We start from the raw sequence: 23,801 nt of genomic DNA, 5'->3' as shown, positions 1-23,801 counted from the left end.
TGTACAAGAGAGAATTGGAAGGGATGGGATAAAAAGATCATATTATCATACCATGAGAAAGAATATTCTTGCCCTTTCAAAATATCAAAACTGTTCATAGAACTAGTTGAAAACTAGTGAAAGAATCATTACAAGCACTGAGGGATGAATAGGAGACAGCCTAACTTGTGCAAATACAATGTGTGAGCCACACATCTGCCCAAGTTTTGGAAAGGGTGGGTTGACAATGTCATTGAGTATTTTGAGATGAATGATCTGTCTGAAGGAAAAACAAGAGGACACCTTCCACAGATGAAGAGATCCCCTTGGAGATGGGTCTTTATTGCACTCTCATTGCGAACACCAGCACTGCATCACTCTGCCTGCACCCACAATCTACTGCCTGCATCCAAAATCTGCCATCTACACCTCCTCTGCGGAGCAGTCCAGACCCCACCAAGGGCTGACACCTCTTTTTCATTATCCAGTGCCTCACACAGCCAAAACTTCTGGCCATGTCCAGGCTGCCCACTGCAAAGATCCACAAGAAATGGTGCCACCAGCGATGAATCCTCATCTGACATTAAAGAGCTATATCATAGCTACCAACACTGACTCCACCTAAGCCAAAGCCACCGTATAAACCTCTACCATCAAATACATATCCATTAAGCGTATGCAAAGCTGTGGTCTGTGTTGCACAGTTACACCAGACGAAGAGACAGTTAGTGTCTCTCTCCCTCTCTCTCTCTCTCTCTCTAACTTTTTAAAGTTGATCTGGTTTCTACCTGTTAATCTAATTACAGATACAATCAGAGGATTTTGGTAGCATGGCTATGTAATTCTAGTTATTCTAGAAAGATCTTTTGGAAGTGTATGTACAGAAAAGGTGTTACAGCAGGTGAAAACAATCCCCCCCAACATGAAACTAAATGATTTTAGGGCTAGTATATACCCTTATCTGGATAGGTCCATGCAATATTTTTTTTTAGTTGCTGTTGAAATTATTTCAAACTTCCAAGTCTTTTTTTATGAAAAATTGTTTTAAATTCACAATTATTTGCCAGCAAACTGAGTCTAATAAGTATTTATTTACAAATTTTTACATACATTTCTAATTAATGATTTTATTGGCACTTCTTTCCCAAAGAAAGGAATTAACATACTGTAACTGTAGAGAATTTCCTTGACTTTATTTTCTTCTTTTTTAACAAAATCAATCTGAATTAGAGAATTTATTATCAGTGGGACAAATTTTTAGTACCACTAAATTTAGGAGTGACACAAAGCACTTGGGCAGAGATCCCTGAAACAAAGTAAAGCAGCTGCTGACCTGTCAGTATAAAACAACCTACAAATGCATAAATGTGTGACATATGTTCACTGGAATATTCTTGGCATGATTTTGGCTCAACATACTGTGTATATCTTTCTCTAAATGCTATATATAAACTTCTGTTTAATATGCGCAGAATTGTGTATCATTTCCCAAAAACATGAATTACAGAGATTATATTTCTCTGTCATTAAATGTTTATGTCCTAAAATAAAATTCAAGGTTAAATAATTTCCCAATTGCCTCACCAAAAAGGAAACATCACAGAAAATGTACATGTAAGTGTATTTTACAAGTCAATGAAATACTGTGTGTTGCAGCGGCAAAAGAGAATTATTCTGTTTTTTTCACAACTGAGACAACTTGGTGCTCAGTTTTCAGCAGTTGTAGAAGTTGAGGGAGATCTAGCTGCTATTTCTCTTAAATGATTCATTGAACATCATTGTCAGTATTGCATACAGTGCACAACACTCTCTGAAGAAGTTTTGAAATTCACTTCTTCCTGCAGCAAAACTCTATCATTGAATAATTCATCCTTTTCTCTCCAACCTTCTGTTTGCCCATTCCAAACAGAAAAGTTGCTCTGAACAACCAGACATTTCCAGCTGACAATGTACTTCTTCCAAAGGTGTGGACTAAATCACAGCTGTTTCCAAAGAAACACAAGCAGATCCCCAAAGTATGAGGTGGCCTGGAAGTTGCAGGGTGTGAGCAGCGTGGCAGAGGATGGGAATTCAGAGAGGAAGCCCAGTGACACAGAGCAGAGCAAGCCAGCAAAGCTTTTCCAAGGTGTGCACCCAATTCCTGTCAGAGGGGGCCAGCACTGCTTGCATCCATGACAAGGCGAGTTCCCTTCCTCATATTGTCACTTCTAGCTTGGCTTTGACCACATTTTAGTACCATAAGCATCTTTCTCATACTGGTGTTTCCAAAGACTTTTCTGTGGGAGGAAAAGACCATATGATGAAATGGTTTGGGTTGGAAGGGACCTTGTTGGAAGATCATCTTGTTCCAACCCACTCCAACATGGGCAGGGACACCTTCCACTAGCCCTGGTTGCTCCAAGCCCCGTCCAACCTGACCTTGAGCACTGCCAGGGATGGCGCATCCACAACTTCTCTGAGCAACCTGTGCCAGTGCCTCACCACTCTCAGAGTCTAGATTTTCTTCCTAATATCTAATCTAAACTTAGTCAGTTTGAAGCCGTTCCCTCTTATCCGATCCCTGTATGCCCTTAGAAAAAAGTCCTCTCTATCTATGCAACCTCTTGTGTGGTTGATGGGATACAAGGGCTGCCCTCAGCCACCACCACTGGGTCAAGGCTCTCAGGTTGCCTTCTGTTTACCCCTTCTGGGGTATAAATAATTAAATATTCACATAGGGGAAAAATTGTTTTCGTGTTGCATGTCAAACCTTATTTGTTTACCTTTCCAGCCTCAAGCTGAGCTTTTAGAGTCCCTTTCACTGGGTATGAAGATCTGTCAGAAAAGTAGCCAGACAAAGAGAGTGAGTCTTCAGAGGAAAGAAATGTAAATTTTCCTCATAATTTTTTATGTTCTAAAGATCTTAATGTGTTACAAAGTGGTAAGTTCCATACTATTAACTTTTAAATGATCTACATACTGGTGAATGAGTCTATATGCAAAAACTATTTCCCATTCTACTGCTATTTATCTAATATAATGTTATTTCAGCCAGGAGCAAAGCTACTACCATAAACTGTTGGCATCAATGAGTTGAATCTATATGTTTCTAGGTCTGATTTCAGACACTGTCATTCCCATTGAAATTTTTGTGAATGTTTTGGTACAAATCCCACTTGCAGAAACAGTGGTGCAAACAGTGGCATGGATCCAATGTCTGGATACATACTGTGGATTTACTTTTTGCACTTATAAAGAAATGAAACCCTCAATTCAAACAATAATTTCTTGAATCAGCCCACAGATTACATTTTTTATTTAATTTGATACCTTTGCAGACTTCCCCTGTCATTTATTGGTTATGGAACATTCAAAAATGCCCAGAATGAGAAAGATACTGAAAATTGCTTGCAACTAGTAGAAATACCATGTCATTCTGTAGTGGTATAGGATGTATGTGTCATTCAGTGCCAATGAAAAATTGAGTATCTTTTCCTTTTATGGTCATTGTTAAGGGAAGTCAGACAAGAGACATTATTCACCAAATCTCATCAGCTCATACTGCCAGGAAAAGCAAGATGACAGCAATTAAACCAGGCTGATGTTGTAAGTCCCCTCCTGTTCACTGTATGAGCAGCCAGTCCTGGACAGTCGGTGCTCCAGAGGGCAAACCTGGAGAAGACAGCTATACCAGGAACATCTTGTTTAAAGAAATTAAGCAAAAGGAACAAACAAACAAAATTAAACCCTTTCAAAGCCCTCTGAAAATAAGAAAATTACTGTTAACCTCACCTGCAACAACTTTAAAAGGAACCAGAAGGACAGTGAAATCCTCTGACAACCTCATTTGGTATCATTTATTAACCTTGATCCTTCTACCTTGACATTTATTTGAGCACAGGGTCTGATCAGCAGCATTTCTGTATAGCAGCCTTCAGAAAAACTGCAGCCTTTATTTTTCTCAGAACTGCAGGAAGAGTTGGTGACAATCTCTGTTCATTCAGAGAAAAAAACTTGATTGACAATGTAATTTTTTTCTTAAGAATTTGAGCATTATTTCTTCTTTAAGAATAAGCTCTCTTCCCAGCATGGGTTATGCTATATGCTGGAAGAAGTTGCAAATTAATTTCCTAGTTTTCATAATATTTAGAATTGTACATATTACATTATACAGTTGACTACTAGCAGAAAAAAATAACTAAGACAACAGAAATCCAAAGGTCAGTTTTAAAAGAAAAAAAGACCAGGAAGGGGGTCAAGGAAAGACTTAAAGTAAGTATGGTCTCTACCTTACTCTAAAAGGAACAAGAAAGAATCATTTTTGAAGACTGCATAAATATCTGTGAAGGTTTCTCCATTCTTAAGATTTACTTTGAAGGAAAAGGGTTTGTCGCAGAAATTATGGGGTGAAAGCAGACAGCCCATGTTATGTAGTTAAACAACTTGTAGGGTGATCATGGTCCTTTCTGATGCTAAAATAAAACAGTTAAATATTCTCAGACTTACCAAGCAGTTTGTGAAGTGCTTTGACAGCCACGTGTATCAAAAGCTGTAATTAAGATTGTTGGGTGCTATTTTCACAGGGACAGACAGTGATAGGGCCACATCTATACTGAGACTTGAGAGTGTGCATTGCACAGATCAGTGTTAATGAGGGTCCTCAGGCTTCCTTTGCCCTTTGCCTTCTCAGTCTTCAGCGTTTCTCCTTCTAGTCCGGAAGTCATCCCTGAAAAATTCAAGGCCAAGGGGAACCGTGTCCTAATTGAAAACAAAGCCCCATTGAGTAAAAGGATCAGTACATTTTACTCAATTAGAGCCTATGCGTGACACTGCGAGCCATAATTTATCCGGGAAAATTGTGCCTGTAGTTATATAGCAGCCCTTCAAACTGACCTACATCCTTAGGGAATGAGTTTTGTTCTCACATTCCTTTGAATCTGTATCTACTGAGCGCTGCTGACGGCACGAAGGAGGGGTTTGGGAATTGAGGTTCCTTTCATTCAGCTCGATGTTGTCTGCCATAAACATTGTGGCTGCTAACCAAGAGGGAGAACAGAGTACAACAGTAACTGGTGATGAGCTGACTTCTCAGTGTCTGTGGGCAATAAGGTCAATTTAACAGCAAAAAGGGGATCAGCAAAACATTCCACAGTGCCTAAATATAGACTTGCTATTTGAGTTCAGTTCTTTGTCAAAGCACCGCTTTGTTAAATCACCACTTAATCCTTTGACTGGTGGAGGTCTTCAGGACCTCTTCTGAGTTATTACTTTCTCTGGCCTCACTCTTTAAAGTGTTTGACACCCCCAAATCTTTAAAAAGCACACTTATGATATCTGCTGCTTTTCTGTCAGTATTCTTTCTCTGTGGGTGTTTGAAACACCTGGCCTTTATAGCAATTATATCAGTCACAGAGGGACACTCACACCTGCCACTGACCTACAGTTCATGCAGAGACAACTCTAGAAGACGATCTGTAAAGCTCCTGAGGGACATCGTCTATGCCACTGATACAAGAGCTGAATATAACAGTGTTCATTCTTAGCAGCTGAATTAAAGGCTCTTCACCAGTTAAATGACAATGATGCGTGGACAGAAGTTTCAGGATCAGTACAGAAAAAAATATCATCCTCAAGATGCTGGTAAATGGCAGTATAAGTGTACATCATTACTGGGGACACAGGGTATGAAGAGCTACATTTTTTCTTCATAAAGAAATTTTAAAGACACTTTAATGTCTCACATTCATTATATCTGGCTTCCCCCCCCCCAAATACCTTTTTTTTACATGACGGTGCTATTCTGCCATTTAGCTTGCCCATTACTCCCATTGATGTCCTACTTATCAGGAAGGGACAGTATATTTAGGAATTAAGCATCTGAGCTAACTGTTGTTCCCATATCCTTCCTGTGTGTTGGCCACCTCCACACCCATACATCGTTTTCCCCTTCCCAGTACCTTTTCCCCTCAGTTTTCCTGTTTGATTCCCTTTATTGTCCCATTTAACAGTTCTCTCTGGCTCATTTTTAGATCATTTTGTGTTGATGAATAGCGAAAAAACATTTTCTCCTCACATCATCGCCTTCAGAGAATCCTTTGTCATTAGTGTCCACTTGGAGCAAATAGAGACTTTTTGTGTAAGAAGGTGCCAAGCCACTGTAACCAAACCAGCTCTCAGCCCACATGGCCACTACCTTGTATCAGGGCAGATCCCAGCTTATTTTTTAATGAACTATTTGCTTTGTGGGAATCAGTGGATATTAGGAAAAAATTCCTCACTGAAGGGGTTGTCAAGCGCAGGAACAGGTTGTCCAGGGCAGTGGTGGAGTCACCATCCCCAGAGATACTCAAAAGACATGTAGATGTGGCACTCGGTGACATAGTTTAGTAATGGGCTTGGCAGTGCTGGGTTAACAGTTGGGCTTGGTGGTCTTTTCCAACCTAAATTATTCTATGATTCTATGATTAAAATCTAGACGTGGAGCCTAACAGTAAAAAAATATTCCTTCAAAGATGTAGTTTTCTTTTCCTGATAATGAGTGTGTTGGAAACCTCTGTGCACGTGGCTCCTCAAGGGAACCAGTTCCCAATAAGGTTTTAGAGGGTCAATAGAGAATCTGCCTCCCCTGCTGCACTGCCTGACGAAGGATGCCCGAGGCAGAGTGTCAGGTGAAATGCTCACTGCAGGATGAACAGGAGATAAATGTGCTCTACCGCTCCATTGTGTTTATTGATCACACTCAGGCTGCGCCAGCTTGAAGACAAATAGCCTAGAAATCTAAAACAAGAATAATCTTTATATGACTCTGTAGATATGAAGAATAGATTTGGAAACTTCACCTATATAAAGGAACCTTTACACAGGTTGGATAATTTTATTCCTAGCCGTGGGGATTGCTCTCCTGCTGTAAACAGCTGTGGTCCTTGCTGCATCTCTGAGAGTAAACCACACAAAGCTTGAGATGATTTCATATTTTAACAACCCTTTTTTCCTATTGTACTGCTGGGAGGGACTTCCTACATTTCATGTAATCAACATGTAAATTCGAGAGCTTCCCATAAAATCCTGCAGTAAACAGGATATGTTTTGTCTAAACAGATTTCATCTAGTAACAATTCACCATAAATTCAGCTAAAATCAACAAACTCTTATTTTTCCTCATGCTTCTCTAAGGTCTTTTTTCCTGATGTTGAACAACAGGAGAAAATTGCTGTTATTTCTCCCCCAGTTAAAGTATTTAAGTAAAGCTAAAGACACTACCAATGATTGCGATACTCTGGGAGTCAGCTAAATTCTTTTTCATTGTAAACATAAAGTTGTAAATGTAATTACAATTGGAATCAATTGGATTCTCTAAAAGTAGTTAATAGGTATTTCAGAAGACTGAAATGGGGATAGATTATTAGAAGTTTTCTACTTGAGATACAAGTAGTTTCACAGAAGCTAATGTTTATGAAACACTATAGATAGACTACAGATTTTTACCATGTAATTTAACTAATTGCCCCTAAAATTGACCTGCCATTATGTTAGAAGGGAAAAATAAATTAAAAGGGAAATTCCAATTTTGCACATGCTGAAATTCCTACCTATTAGTTTTTAATGCTAAAGATATAGATCACAACATGGTAAGAAAACCATGAAACCTGTAAAAAATAATCTTCACCAAACAGATTTAACGCTGTATGAGGCTGGGACATGGCAATGAGTCTCACTGGGCATTTATACAACGTAGATTAAAATGTATACTCTCCTGATTCATAAGCTCCTGTTTTGAGATAAATACTTTCAGAAACATGATTTTTGGATTCTAAGAAGTCTTACCAAGGGGTATAGGAACAAACAAAGTAGATGCTCAAAGACAAATGTCAACAGTAACTTGGGCACCAAACCAGCTCTGCATTAAAATGGTTTGAGGCTGTTGGCAGAGCAATAAGAGGAAAAATGGGCTTATTTGGGAACCTAAACATTGTGTTAATAGTGATAGTTGACAGTGAAAACACTGCTGAAATTGAGTGTGAGACAGAGGTTTTTTCGATAGCCACAGGATGTCCTTGGAACAGAGTCTGCATCTCAATAAGCTGGGTGCCACTCACAGTACATTAGAAAGAAATTAGTTAGGGTTGAATGTAATTATAATGTTAGGACAGATTCTAGTTCTGGCTGCGAATCATGTCATACAGAGGGAAAATTAGCTTGCTTACAAATGTACAGCAGATTATTTCCAGACCTAACATGGCACTTCTATCCACCTTTCTCCTTTCTCCCACTGTTTCTTTTTGTTTAAAGTGCAACTGTGAGACTCACATCTCATCTCAGTTGCTTTTGTCAGGACAGTTAATGAGCTGGGGCGGGATGTGAAAAAAACGCAGTAGAAATGGGGTCATGGAGAGGTTAAACTTCATGAATTTATTCATTGGGATTCAGCTCACGCCCTCCTGAAATGAGATGTCATCATTAAAATTGTGGATGACACTGTTGCACAACGATGCTTTGTGACAAGCTGCTAGAAAGACATGAAGGAAATAGTATTCATTTAGACTTTAATACATCACTGTGATAAGAAAACAAGCCCAAATTGAACAAACAGTGTCAGAAAAGTCCTAAAACCAATCTATGTAAGATATTGTTAAGGGAAGAAATGCTCCAATTTAATTTAAAAAAAAAAAAAAACAACAACAAAAAAAGCAAGTAGGGATCTCAATATTTTCTACTTTTCTGGAATTATATTGTGAGACGTGAATAGCATGAGCATCTTGGAAATAAAGTCATTGTTTATTTCATCACAATACTTTTGGTATAGCAGAAATATTGGCCGTGGGTTTTCAACAGAGGCAAAGAGCTTAATTGTTTGAAAAGGAAAAAAAAAACAAAACAAAACCAGAGTCACAATCAATTGTGATGGAGCCTGGAAGGGCTTGGAGGTGTGACCTGGAGCTGAGCTAACCTGTTGCAGTGCACAGGCTCACCGGGGTGGAAGGTGACTCAAAGGGCCATCCTTTTCCCTGACCCAAGACAGAAATCATCCATGCCTGGTCCTGACAGGTGGTATTCTGGCTTCTTCACAGAGGCTCGGCATCCTCTCCTCAGGTATCTGGTTTAGTGCATCATTATCTGCTGCTATTAGGTGCTTTTTAGCTGGCTCAAAGAATTCTCCTCACTGTAACATTGCTGAGACCACTAGTTCCTGTCTCGTCCAAAAAAGGCCATTTCCCCTTTGATCTCTGTGTATTAAAAATTGTCATCTTCTCCCACCCTCAGTTGTATCCCTTTATCTTGCAACATCCCTTCTGTCATGCACATTTTGGAATGTCCCCTGGCTCCCATTCCCCTCTAATTTCCCTTTGGTTCCCATCACCTAAAACATCTCCAGCCCTTGCCATCTTGTTGCAGGATGCAAATCTAATAAGCCAACTCTCTATTCATACATCCAGATTATTATAACTATTCCCAACCATCCTTAAGGCTGCCTTATTTTTTGAGAATTTATGGGACTCTCAAGGTAAGTGAGTTGCCCACAGAAAGGTTGCTGGCTCATCACTGAGATTTACAGCCCACTAATGACTCCATAATAAGGTAAATACAGAAATGCTGGGCCATAGGGGAGCTACCACAGAAGAAAACTGACAGCAGTTTCTGTTCCTTTCCAAAGCCTTTTTGTCTCATGATGTAAAAAAAAAATCAACAAAAAAACTGCAACAAAAACTAACCTAACTTAGTCTGTGTTTTAAGAAGAGACTTAAGTTATAATAAAACAGAAAGTTTTCATTTTAAGATAAAGCTGAAGCTTCTAGTGCTCTGTTTTAAACGTAGTTGGTAAAATTAAAGGAAGTAAGGTCTGAATAAATACTGTGGAATGCTAAACAGGATTTCTACCAAACAATAACCAAATGCCCCAAGGAAGAAAACCCTCTCACTGATTATTCTCCAGGGCTGTGTAATTACCATCCATTGTATCGTAACTTTCCAGTTTGGAACAGACTTGATTTTACAACTGAGGAAACAACATATAGAAGACAAAGTCCCAGGAGATACTGGTTGCATTGGCAGGGAAGGAAAGTGTGCTCACATCTGGTAAATAAACTAAGCTGTGAATTGATTTTAGTGGAACTGAGATTTCCTGGGAAACTAAAACGCTTATAATTTTCTAGCAGAACCTACGGCACTTTCTCTGCTCTGCATAAGTGATGTTTGCTTCCATTTTGTATTGATCTGAAAGCGATTGACTTTCTGGGTAGCCCTTGCCACCACACTTCATTGGTTTTGTACTCCTGAGCTTTCAAAGGCATGGCTGTACCGTTACTGCTGGGTCCTTTCCCTTCTAATCAGCCACCCTGGGAATTGTATAGACTCTAAATCAATTTTTCTTTTTTCTTCTTCAAGTCAAAACACAGTGTAATGAAAAAAAAAAATCATATTTCTCTCCGATATTACCTACTGAGTGATAATGTGTCTGAACACAAGAAACTTTTTAATCAGAAGCCATATTAGCAGAGCTCCAACACTGAGAAGTACATATATGTGAAGGATCACACTTGCCTTTGAAAAAAGCACCTCACACACTGAAAAGAAGCTATTTTCCACTCTTCCCAGAGCATTTGCTCACTACAACTGCATAACCTTAAGCAAGACAGCCACAAAAAAGCATGTTCTTTTAGTAGCAGTTTGGTTTAGGTGACTTTTTCAGAATACTCTACAAGTTGAGCTTTTTTTAGGCTCAAGTAAACAAATCAAAAAATCTGATGCAAAGAGGCAGAAGAAAAAACTGACCTGGAAAATATCACATAAATGGAAATGCAAACACTTATCTTAGTAAAAACCTGGAGGAAAATGCCAGCCAGAATTGCACATTACCCTGAAAAGAGCAAAGCATTTTTTCCTAGAGCTACTGCAACATCTATTCTGCATCTACATGAACGTGGTGTGTTTTATATTCTAGGCAACCCCAGTTCACTCACTTCTTGAGACATCCAATTTGGAATCTGTTCCATACAAATTGTCCATACATGGTGGACAAGCAGCAGAATTATACAGATTGTGACAAATTAGTTCATTTTCTTTCAATTGCTGTCAAGTATTACTTTGAGGCTGAGGAGATAGGCAAGTGGAACAGCAAAGATTTCCCAAGGAAATGGAAAAAATTTGCAAGCATAAGCACATTAAAACTCAACTGTAAGGTGGTGGTAGGAGACAAACTGCTGTCCAAACTACAAACAACTAGGACAAGGAAAAGGCTGTGTGTCACAGAAGGAAATTTTGGTGAAAGTTAAGGCTGAGATTTTTCTGGAAGACCTAGTTCTGCCAAGGGCTGTTTGAAGTAGGTAGCTGGTAAGCAGGGCTTGAAGTGAGACATAGAAATATCATAAAATTATTTCATCATTTTGAATAATTGCACTTTTCCCATAAAAATTATGACATTGTTTCAGGAACTCCTATATGCCAAAATAGAGCAAGCCAAAATCAGCAAAAGCCCATACACCACTTCCCCTGAGGAAGGCAAGATTTTCTATGACGATCCTATTCCCATTTCAGGCACAGCCAGTAGGGACAGAAGGGAAGTAACTGTGCTATATGGCCTTGGGGTGAAGCTAAGGTGTTGCTCTTTGTTCTGCTGCTTGATCATTCAGTCTCTCCCTTGAGTACACTCATATCAGGTACAGAACATGTACATTGACTGTTAAGTGTTTCACAACGATGCCTTTCGCACACTAGTAGAAATTACATCTGCACTAGAGCTCCTGACCCCAATCCATAATCTTGATCTGTGTTTCCTCTAAGAAAAAAAAAATGTTGGCATAATAAAGTTATGCCTGACCTCAGATCTTAATCTGCAGAGACAAGAATCAGAAGGCAGAGCTCTGGAATGACAGGAACTACCTTATATTCTCAGTTCTGACTTATATTCTCATTTCTGGCAACATTTCACTCTGAGACCTACGGGTAGCATTGCGTCCCTATGTGCCCTGTTTTCTCCATGTAAACAGAGGCAATAATGCTTACCCTCACAAAGGTATCTTAAGGTCTGTCACCAAAGACTACTATAGACATTTAGACCTGCCTGGGAAAGTTTGTGTTTTGTTTCCTAGAGAATAACCAGGATATGCAGCTACTACATAGCTTTGAGATGTTTACTCGTGGCTGCCCAAAGCAGCTCTCTGCTGATACAAATTTCATGAGGTCTTTGGGAACCTCCATATATTTATTGTCCTTTGACGTGAACGACAATTAGGCTGCAAATACAGGAAGAAGCTCCTGTTTGGATCTCCTGCCACTGTTTCTTTCTTACAGGGAAGTTCTACCCCACTTGCCCTGTGGCAAACGGTGGGAAAGGAGGAGGAGTTAGGGTGATTTGAGCAAAGGCACAATTGCTTACAACCCTGGAACAATAACCCTTGTTATTGATGCATTGGGGCAGACCCTTTTCTCCATGTCCAGCTCTCCTGAAGGGGGTCTGAGATGCCTGTGGGTTGTGTGGTGCCTCTCCATGATGCCACTCAGGTACAGGCTTGCTGTCACCTCTACTTGCTCTTCAGCTGAGCCATGCTCTCTACTGTGTGAATCTGACCTTTTTAGCTCAAAGAAAATCTCATGCATCTCAATCCACAGGAATATTATTCTCCCAGCAGATAAGTGGGCTGAGTCTGCGGTAGCCCTGTGTGGGTTGGCTGCTGGTGACTGTTCCTGTCTCAGCCACTGCAGTGTTTTAGTACAGCTAGACCTGCCTGAGTCACTAACCTCAGACTGGATAGAGAAGATGCAAACCCTTCATTACAGCAACTTTGTGAGCTAGATGCACAGTCTTTCTTCTTTCTTGAACTTTGAAGTGGTTTTGTGGTCACACAGAAGCTCTTTAGTCAGCACAGTTTCCTTGCCAGGCAGCAAAACAGTTATTAGGAGCAGGAATAGAGTGTCAAGAAAGACAGAAATAGCACTTTTGCATTCATTTGGAAACTATGTGTTAATCTGTTTGCATCCCTGCAAGGTGGGAAATACCTCAAAATTCATTTAGAAGAGACACCTTCTGCTGTTACCATCTTCATCTCTTCCCATCCTGGGCTTCATGCTCACTGAACTCAGGATCTGCCCATGTCAGTGTAAGGTAGAGCTGAACCAAGGGGCAGCATTTTGGGGCACAGGCTGCCACCAGTCATTTTCAGAGCTCCATTTCCAGACCTTCTTTACTCAGTCTCCACCTTTTGTCTTTCTCTTATGTTGAGACAGATCCCCTCTTTCTAAATTTGCAGTGCCTTTTGCACAATGGGGCACAGTCACTTCAAGTCCCCTCGAGGGCTCCATATCTTCATTGTTGGGGAGAAAAAGAGAGGAAAATAAAAAGGCAGATAAATCCTCGTCAAGAGATATGACCAGCCTGGTCTACTGGAAGGTGTTTCTGCCCATGGTAGGGAGGGTGGTCTTTAAGGTCCCTTCCAACTCAAACCATTCTATAATCATTATATGAAATTATATTATATGAAATTCATTAACCAGAAATGCTATGCAAAACCACACAGCTGGTTGTTGCTGAAAAGAGTTATCTTAAAGGCTCAGAGACAAAAGATGAAAATACAAAACCTTTACTCTCAATCTATGTCTCCTTTAACCCAATCATTTTTCTAGTTTCAAATACTCGAGAAATAGTCCTTTGTCTTATGTACGTGATTATCTGGTGTTTCTGCTGCATTATAATCTGTGGTTTGATATAGACTTATGTATGAGAAAGCTGCACTTTGCCTTTGTGTACTCCACTTGTATGAAAGCTTGGAGCAGATTCATTCACCTCTCTCTCACCAAGGTTGAATTGGTCTGACAAGTACACGCTGACAAAAAATTCATTCTACTTGATTTTCAGGACAGTCAAATTTTTACACATCATTTTTTTCCTTCTCAGTTTGGCTTTTCTCTGCCTTTTTTTTTTCCTTTACTCCCTAAGTTCATTAGTCTTACCCTTCCCCTCCTCTCTCCTTGTCCAACATGCTATCCTCTCAGATTTTCCTATTTGATGGCTGAAATAGAACAGAAAGCAGCTGCTTTTACTACTACTTCTGGCAGTACAAGTAGAAGCAGAAGGGTGATGAGGCTTCAAATAACAGCCATGTGGGCCTGCAAGTTGATTTTTTTTTTTAAATTTCTCTTGATTTGGAATTAAAGGGAAATCAGACAGCCCAGTGCCTCACCTGTGCTACACTACATCCCACGCTGAACACCGCTGCATAGCATTTATTAAGGAGCTGTACAAGCAGTGTCGTGTCCTGGGGGTCTCAGAAAAGCCTGATCCCAGTCCCAGCAGAAGACTCTGCTCCCATCTCGCTGACAACTTCCCAGCAGCTGTGGTGCCCTGTGGTTCACACTACCCTCTACTTTAGAGTTATAAATAAAGCCTCTGATGAAAGGCAGATAGGAGTCACAGCCAGGTTTTCAACACCACAGGCTGAGAGGTAAGATAGAACTCCTGTGCCATTCAGTACCTGTGGGATAGTGGAAGGTGTCCCTACCCTTGGCAGAGGTGATGAAACTAGATGAGCTTTAAAGTTGCTTTGAACCCAAACCATTCTGTGATTGTCACACTGTGCAGAGATATGCAGAGATAGCTGGTGAGATGAGATAGTGCTCACTAGCTCCCAAAGTTAAAGTTTTTCTGTGAGCCATCTCTCTCAGCAATATCTTCTTTGGCTATGAAACCTAATTATTATCACACCTCCTCCTTAGATTTGAATGGATTTACACTGAAGAATAAAATTCCTCAAAATTTTAAAGCAACAAATGTGCTAAAAGAAAAAAAAAAAAGCTTCCTAGGCAGATGAAAAGCTCATCACGTAAATACTTTTTCCTGCCATAAAAAGGAACATGATGGTTGTTAAAACTGGAGCAGTTGGAGGTTAAAGCCTTCTGCTTGCCAACTGGAAGATGTGGCAGCCTGGAAAGTCTCTCATGTGGCTCCACCAATGCTCTTGGGCCTTCAGTAAGAAGGGGACACCTTAGAAGATGGCAAAGCTAATTGACAAGATGATCCAGCATGACTACAGCTGTCTTCAAAGAGCAGCAGGCCTAAAACAGTGCTCTGGTTGAGAGCCAAGTTCCATCTGGCCAAGAGTTGAGGTCCATGCCTGCCTGTCCTCCCAGCTCACTCGGGTGGAGAAGTTTGGTTCAGTGTTAGCTCACTTTAAACAGCTGATTTCAGCAATGTTTCTTCCCTGGTTTTGTTTTAAATCTGTCTGAAGGCAGATCCTGCCATTTGCCCCTTCTTGCAGCAGCCAGCCACTCAGTGCCAGCTGTCCCAGTGCAGCTGTGGGGATTTATTTAATATCATTCTGCACTTTGGAAATGCTCTGGATGCATTCTTTTCCAGCCATGGAGGTGACTCTCCTTCAAACAGGACATTGAATTGTAAATGATGTCTCTTGTCCTTACAGTAAGAGATGATACTCAGTTAACAGGAAGGGAAAGTTCATATGCTACCCTATAATTAAAAAACAAGGGGAAAGACAGACCACTTAAAAGGGTTTCCCACTGTGACAAACCTCATGGATAATAACATTTTCTCACTGCTGTAAAATGCTACCACTTTGGCTGTAAATTCTCCAGCAAGGGTAATGAGTAGTAGTATAGTTTGCCTTTCATTTGTTTTGCAGTCTGATGTCCAATCTTCTCTGAAAATAAAAGTACAATGCTTGCATCTGTTGATCTATTGATCCAGAACATATCTTAAAGAAACAACTTTGCTGCCCCTCCAGTACCTAATTTCAGTTGTTTAATTAAAGCAATATAATTTGAATTTCTGATGTATGTGGCTTTTGCTCTGGCCAAATAAATGCCATGTCTATGATTTAATTCTAATCTTTTTTTTCCTCTAGCAGCTTACTTTTCAGATCTTTCTGTACATTGGCTTGAATTTAATTTTTTATATTAATTTAATTTTTAACCGAGTGTAATTCCCATCCCCTCTTTTCACCAGAAATTTTTGTGGCTGAGACCAACTTCTTTCCTCATCTGCCAGCAGCCTCTTGATACAAAACCCTAGGTAAACCCCACTTCACAGTAGATAGCATATCAAATCTCCACGGGCTCAACCTTTACATTTTTTTGCATCTTTGTTAACCTTGGAATATTAAAAGTCCCCAGTTTCTTTTCTTTTCTTTTCTTTTTTTTTTTTTTTGGTCAAAATGATAATGAGAGGCCTCACCTCTCGTTCTCCCATTTCCTCCTGAGATTAATTGAAAAAGAGCCATCTAAACCCACACTAATTTGTTTTGAAGCCAGCTATTTCCTCAAACAGTTGCAGAAGATGAAAGTTGTTGATAGGAGCTGCAAATGGGGTTTTTTTTCTGTGTTCCATTGCTACATGCCATTTAAATCCCTGGCTTTGCTCCCATGTCTCTTGACATATGTATCTAAGCTCCCATGGATAAAACCCACAAGGCTGTCATAGTCTTCAGGTTGACCTTCCAGAGGCTTGATTTGCTTTCTGCTGAACAGTTTGGTAACCGTTGGGCTGAGATTGCAGCAGCAGAGGAGGTGGGAGCAAGGTTTTTAGCATTTGAGGTTATCATTTCACATGCCACTTCAGGGGGCAGATTTTTCCACCCGTTCCCAGCCTGAGCAGCTGCTGAGCCATCTCTGGTAGAGGCTGGTGCACTGGGGTCTGTGTGCAAGGCAGGAAAGATGGAGAGCTTTCTGCTTCCACTTGCAAAAATAACAAATTACAAGACATATTCATTTGAGCTCTGGAATTCAAGGTAGAATAGGGAATAAAAGGGGATAATAGGGCAGATTTAGACTAGATACAAGGAAGAAATTTTTTGCAATGAGGTTGGTGAGACACTGACACAGTAGTGGATGCTGTGCTCCCAGAAACATTCAAGGCTAGGCTGGATGGAGCTCTGAGCAACCTGGTGAAGTAGAAGGCGTCCCTGTCCATGGCAGTGGGGTTGAACTATATGATCTGTAAGGTCCCTTCCATCTCAAATCGCTCTGTGATTCTCTGATTCTATAATTTTACCAAGTCATTGATTGAAATATTAAAACTTGCCTTTCACATGTGCATGGTAGTACCAGCAAAAGCTATACTTCTCCTGAAAGCTGCACATGACCAGACTGTGTGGACAAAGCTCTTGCTCCTTTTTGTTGTCCTTGCAGTCAGCTTGATTTCGTCTGAGTCATTCCCACTCTTCAGATGGCACGATCTGTGTGCGCCTGCTGACAAATTTACATCCTAAGTCGGTTGTGTCAAAACCTGCTGTACAATTATTTTTTTTTCCCTTCTCAAATTTAGATGTTTCCTTTCTGGGACTGAATCCCAATTTCCTTCTGTTTGTTGTTGTCCTGAGTTTTTGGCTTGTTTGGGAGGGGAGGTTCTCCACTGGAACTGAATCATGACTGTTACAGTATTTGACTGATGTGCAACGTTTCTGTTTCACCAGCTTTCCACACAACTGACCATAAAATCAATCCTGCATTTCTAGAAACTTTCAGAGTGCTGTAAAAATTACCCATTAGGTCCATTTACTTGTTGTATGGGTTTTTTATTTTATTTAAACCTTTTTCTGTGCTGATCTAGTACTTTGCATCTCAATGCTCCCATTAGTAAAACATAAAAGGGGCATCTAAGGGCCACATAAGCAGGGACACATGTAATGAGTCATGTTTTTTCTCCTTGCTTTTATTTCCACTGGCATTGGCAGTGTTCATAACCAGAGGAGTGTGTTAGAAAATGTCTTCACAGTGCAATTCTGTTGCTGCTTGACTGCATTTGTCTATGGGTTTTTTGGCCATCACTGAAGCATCAACTTAAAAATCATTGAAAACCCACAATTTCTAATGAGTAAGACTTTACCAAGCAGGTATTTCAACAAAGAACAACAAAACCCACTTTTCTCTCCTCCCCAGCTTCTTTTGTTCCCATTGAATACTGTCAAATGGGTTAAAGTCATGCATGAAGTTTGTCACTTCTGAGCTGGTGACAGTACCTACCTCAACGTATGGCACGCCATGAATTTCAAATGGTTTTATTGAAATAACCCAAAATTTACTGAAGTATTGCCATCTGTTATGTAGCACTATTCTTCCCAAAGGCAACCAGGAAAAACAAGGCAAAGTGGCTGCATCTTGCCATTAGAATTTTTATTTCTGGAAAGCATGAATAAAAGTAGTCACTAAGTCACTACACCACATACAGCCCATCTATTCCAGCACAAATTTGATACTAAAATACAACTTCCCACCTAAGGCTCTCTGTGCTTCTACACACATAAATAGGTGAGAAGAATAAATTTTCTTCAGCTTTATTGTGATATGAAAACTTAACAGAAGATAAAACTGGCCTCCTTGTCTTCCAGATTTCTAAAGGCCATCCTTCACTGTATGTGTGCCCTCACTGCTGCCCAGAAGGTTCCATCAGTACAAGGACCATGCACAAAGACTGTTTGCACTTCAGAGAGCCCATCATGGACCTACCTATGGGTCCCCGCAACAGGAGGTATAACATCTCACTTAGGGATTCCTTCAGTATCTAAAATATTCCTTGGGATTTTATTTATCATTGTATTGAAGATTTTTTCCAAGATATCTGAATGATTTGGTTTGGAAGGGACCTTAAAGAACATCTAGTTCCAACCCTCCTGCTGTGGGCAGGCACACCTTACACTAGACCAGGTTCCTCAAAGCACCATCCAACTTTTCCACAGAGGAGAATAACCAAGCAGAATACTAGATTTCTTGGTAAAAATTAAGTTTTATTATCAGAAATGTCTTTATCAGTTACTGTGGAAAACTCTTAATACAAAACAACCACTCCAAGGCCCCAGAGCATCACTACTTTTTCGGGTATTTTAGACCATTTTCTCAAGAAAATGTAAGAAAATGTACTCATCAGGAATGGTATCCTTGTGATAAGATATTAAATGAAGTAATTATTGGCTTTGTTTTTAACCTTCAAAACCACTACAAATTAAGGTATCATTTTAAGTGGTGAAATGGAGAAGGTCCTTTTTAATTCAGTCTCTCTGCCCGATGCACACTAGAAAGCAGAGTTATTTTCTTCAGAGACTAATGCTTCGATAAGATCTGTCTGTACCCAACTGTCTGATAAGCTGGGAACTTGAGATCCAATGTCACCTTTTATTTTATTTACTCCTTTATCTATCTGTGGTGTAGGAATCTGGGGACACAGTTAATCCAAAGTTTTCAGAATATTTTCTTAGCCATGACTTATAACTTTTTTTTTTTTAATCACAAATAAAAAAAGATTTTCTGAAAGGAAAAAAAAATGTTTTGAAGGATGAAAAACTGTAAATCATGTTTCCTAGGGATGTCTTTTGGCATTTGGAGTTCAGATCATAGTTTTGCCGCTATTACACAGAGGCCACCTGTGTTGTACTGGCCTAGAATTTTGACTGGACAAGTAAGAAATTGGTTAATTTGATACAACATTAACCAGGCCAAAAAGCAGTTCTTAGCCTCACATAAATAGGTAGTTATCTTTTTTCTTTGTAACAAAATTTTGTGTAAAACACCTTGGACTAGGATTTTGAGATGCATCTGTTCCCAGGCTTTGTATTTTGATCTGACCACCTGACTCTATTTTAATGTTTAATGCTCTGTTTTGAAATTCAGGCTCCCTACTTCAAAAGAAAGTGGCCTGGAAAGATGATTTAAATAAATAATGATCAACCATTTATTATTATTTAAGGGACGCTGCAATGTAATGTATATTTTAACACCAATGGTGTTTATATAATGAAATTATTGTGTTTATATAATGAAATTATTGTAGTAGTAATGCAATTACCAAAAATTGCAAAACAAAAAACCAAAACAAGCCATAGTTTGGGGCTATGTGTTAATTTTTGTTACTTTATATACATCTATAATGCAAGGCTTTTCACAGGTCCTCTGTGTGGCTTATTTTATGCTCTGATTTACCACATTTTGCTTTCCCTGGTTAACTCACACTGACTTCCAACTCTGGCTATTCTATTCAAGCTTTACCATTAAACAGGTTGCTCAGCCTGTCTCTGAGCATGCCCCACTCCATCTCTCTTTATCAGACAAAGTCATCACGAAGGAGGAATCACAGGAATCTCACTCTGGGCTCCACCAGCCATTAAAGGTTGACCTGTGACTCTGTGGCATTCCTCACATCTCCTGTGCAGTCATTCCTTTGCTGCCACAGAAACTTCCAGTTATTGCTGGTAGCAATGGCCAGCTGCTTTGATCACCTGCCTTGCAGGGCATGTTTCCTGTAAAGGAAAATTATGGACACCGTTCCAGCTACAAAACCAAAATTTAGTGTTTTTCTCAGCTTCTTCCTAAGTCAATAGACCCTAAAATAAAAATACAGGGACTTTTGGCATTATTTTGACTGTGTCTTCCCAGCGAGGGAGATGCTCATCCAACAGGATTGCTTTAGAAGCATGATGAGCAAAATGAGGACCTGCCTCATCCCTTCTTCCTGGGGATTCCTCATACTGTGTTTCATTTAGTTGATCATGGGAAAGGTGGCAATTATCTTTTTTTCCTTAAACACTGAAACAAAAAACCTGTATTTCCATTCCCGACCTACCATCTACTCATGGATACATCAACTTCAATTCAAAGGCTTATCCCTAAGCTTGTTCCCTGTCTTATATTAGACTTTTCACCTGCTCATATTTCATACTTCTCATATCCTTTATATAGCTGCATAGATATTTACTTAACCTTATGATAATTTATATTTTCAAATGCATTTTGTTTTCATTATTTTTTTAAAGTTGTTCTGATACTTCATTTAGTGAACACAACCTTATAAAAGCTACTGAGAAATAAATCAAAACAAATTACATAAGGCACAGAGTCTGAGTAGTGCCAAGGTTTTCTTTTCTGCACTGCACACGCAAAGTTTTTCTAGTTAATTAGGAACAAACAAACTAGCTCCTACGACATGAATTTAATTTCCTTGAAGCTAAATAAAGACCAAACAAAAGTGTTCTTTTTACAATTCCCATCTTCAAAGGAGTTTATTTATTTCCTTTTATAGGTCTGGACAGCCTTGAGCTCTCTGTGTTTAGATTAAATCAGCTCCAGAATACTCATATAAACAGATATAAACAGTGCTGAAATGGGAATGATACCTCAGGATTAAAGCTGAAATCAGTGGGATTAAGTGGAAAAATGTTGCCAAGAAGCCAGAGTAGCCCTGGCCTAGACTCCCACGGTCTTGAGGCCCTGCAGGTCTCCACCACCGGGCAAGTGGCTGGGAACAATACCACAGTTCCCTGTCTATTAGCTGGAAGGGGCATCTGTTCAAAACACAGTAAACCAGCACAGTAGAAGTAACACTTTAACACAAATGAATGTTGGTGAATCTGTGTGATGCCTTCAATAACTTTCTTCACGTTCTCCCTCTTAAAGCTGAGAGCTGCACCTCAAATTACAAAATATAAGTTACTTTTTTCCACTACATTCTCATTTGTAAAGGGTTAACATCCCTCACAGATTAGTAAAGTAACAAATCACAGCATCAAGCTTAAATTTTTGACTAGACATGAATATTCCAAATTTTTTGTTAACAGTATTAAAAAAAAAATTGTTGACCCTGTAAGCTGCCCATGAGGGAAAAAAAATGTCACTTTTTTTTCCCTGAAAGCTCTTTTTTGTTGTGCTGATTGTGGAGCTACATAGGAGAAATGAAGCCAGACCAGGCGTGATGAGTGCTGCATGTCTAGTGGAGCTGTGCTGGCGTCAGGACCCTGGAGGCAGCACAGGGAGGGGACCTATGGTCTAAGAGGTCACCTGGCATGTATTTCTTGTTTGAGGATACTTTGGCATGCAGAAACTTTGCCTCTAATTGGTCAGGTGGGGAAGGCATTTGTGTGAAAGCTCGAATGAAGGAGCATGGGAAAACTGATTTCAAAGCATGATATCTTCCTGTTGTCTACTGGAGTTATTTAACAGGTTTTGATATATATTTTAAAATAGCACAGGATGTGAAAAGGTTTTGTCACAAAGTGTAGTCTGTACAGAGTGTACTTCAGACAGAGGGTCCCTGAAATTTAATAGCCTTGGCTTTCCATCCTGTAGCTACTGGCTCGTAGAGCACTCCTTTCCATCACCTCTAACACCTTGACTGCTCACTGACAGCAGACTGTCTGGCCAGGCTCCTTGTAAACTCAATTTTCATTATTGGATAGCAAACCTGATTCAAAATAATGCTATTTGCAAAGCCCTTGATCATATTCTGGTTGTTTCTGTGCTGTCACTTGAGAGAACAGCTGAGATTGTCCTTGATGGATGAGCAGCAGTTTGTAGTCCAAGGTCTACCTTCCTTCTCAGGTTTGAAAATACCAGTGGTGAAATGTTACTGGAAGTCAGTGGAGCCACTGCAGATCAGCATTAGAAAGGAAATTGGAGTATAAAACAATATTTTATCATTATACAATATTGCAAAAGCCCCAAATTACCACTGCTTACTCCTGGCTTCATCTCATGTATAAAGCTCCCGCTGTGAGATCTCCCTTGCCCAATCCTAGAGTTTTCCAGCCCACTAGTAATCTAGTTTAAATAATTCCCTGACAGAACACGGGTCATGAATGACGTGCTTTCATCAAACTGCTTTTCATGCCATTAAAATAAATAAATAAATAAATAAATAAATAAATAAGTGATAAATAGTATTGCTAGCAGTAAGCAGAGAGCGAAACAATGTTTATGAAGAAAATCATGATAATAATTATCCTCTGAACTCTGGTTAGGAGGAAGAACCTGTGAAGAAGAAAATGATAATTCTATTTGAAATGAAGATTAGTTATAAATGTATTTTAACATTTTTGGAACAAGTAAAGACAAGATTACCTTTATTAACTTATAACGGATAACCTTTCATTTGTTCAAATAAGCATTACAATTATAATAAGAAACAAGGATAAAACATGCAGTATGTAAATTTTTTTTCCTCTTGTAGAACAGGGAACTTTTTCTGCTGTTGCTCTGTGATGAACACTGGCCAGAAGAAACAGAAAGCTCAGATCAGGACAGTGTTATGTTGAGAGTGTTGTGCTTAAAAGAACAGGAGGCTAATGAGAACATGATACTCAAGGAAAACTTTTAAAATTATTTATACATCATTTTAGAAAAGGACTAATTCTCCTGCAGAAAGCCAGAACTTTTCTTTTGTGAGAAATTCTGGTCTGCAAAAGCCAAAAGCCATAAGCCATTTCTTTTAATAAAAGTGATGCTTAATTTATACAGATAGAATCATCTTGAAACCCTTTCAATTCAATTTATCATCATTATTGTCACAAGTATCTGATCTTCTGTAGTGTTGAAAAGCCAGTAAAGGTGAACATCTCTACCAAGCCTGTCACTAGTTCATATCATCATACTGGGCATGTTTTGCAGATTGCCTTCTTCCTAATCTCTTCTTATAATTGCAGAAATAATTGTACTTGCCCTCATTTGTACAGTACTTTCAGATCCAAGGGGAACATACAATGAAAGTATTAAGGGTTATCTTACTGGTGGCAAGTATATTAAAAATTACTTCAAATCTCACATGGAGAAAACATTGCCAAACCTGAATGCAATTTTTATTGCGTCCTTTTCATACTACACAGGTCATAATATATCTGTGATAAAGCTCTAACACATGTCCTTTTCGTTTTTTTTATTAGATACAATTTTGCAATTAGTTCCACAGTATAACTCAGGAGACAAACAAGACTGATGAAAGTGTTTAGTTGTTTCATCTTTAGCACGCGTGGTGGTTCGAACATTACTGAATTTCCAGCCATCCTCTGGGATTATGGATTGGCCACAAGCTGCAAGTGAGGTGCACCTTGCCTGGAGAAGTCAGTCTTCTTGTGCTCTGG

Source organism: Manacus candei, unplaced genomic scaffold (genome assembly GCF_025592945.1).
Source record: "Manacus candei isolate 608988 ecotype Guabito, Panama unplaced genomic scaffold, ASM2559294v1 h1tg000039l, whole genome shotgun sequence".
Taxonomy (NCBI): domain Eukaryota; kingdom Metazoa; phylum Chordata; class Aves; order Passeriformes; family Pipridae; genus Manacus; species Manacus candei.
The sequence above is the reverse complement of the archived record's forward strand: the minus strand, read 5'-3'. Positions refer to the sequence as shown.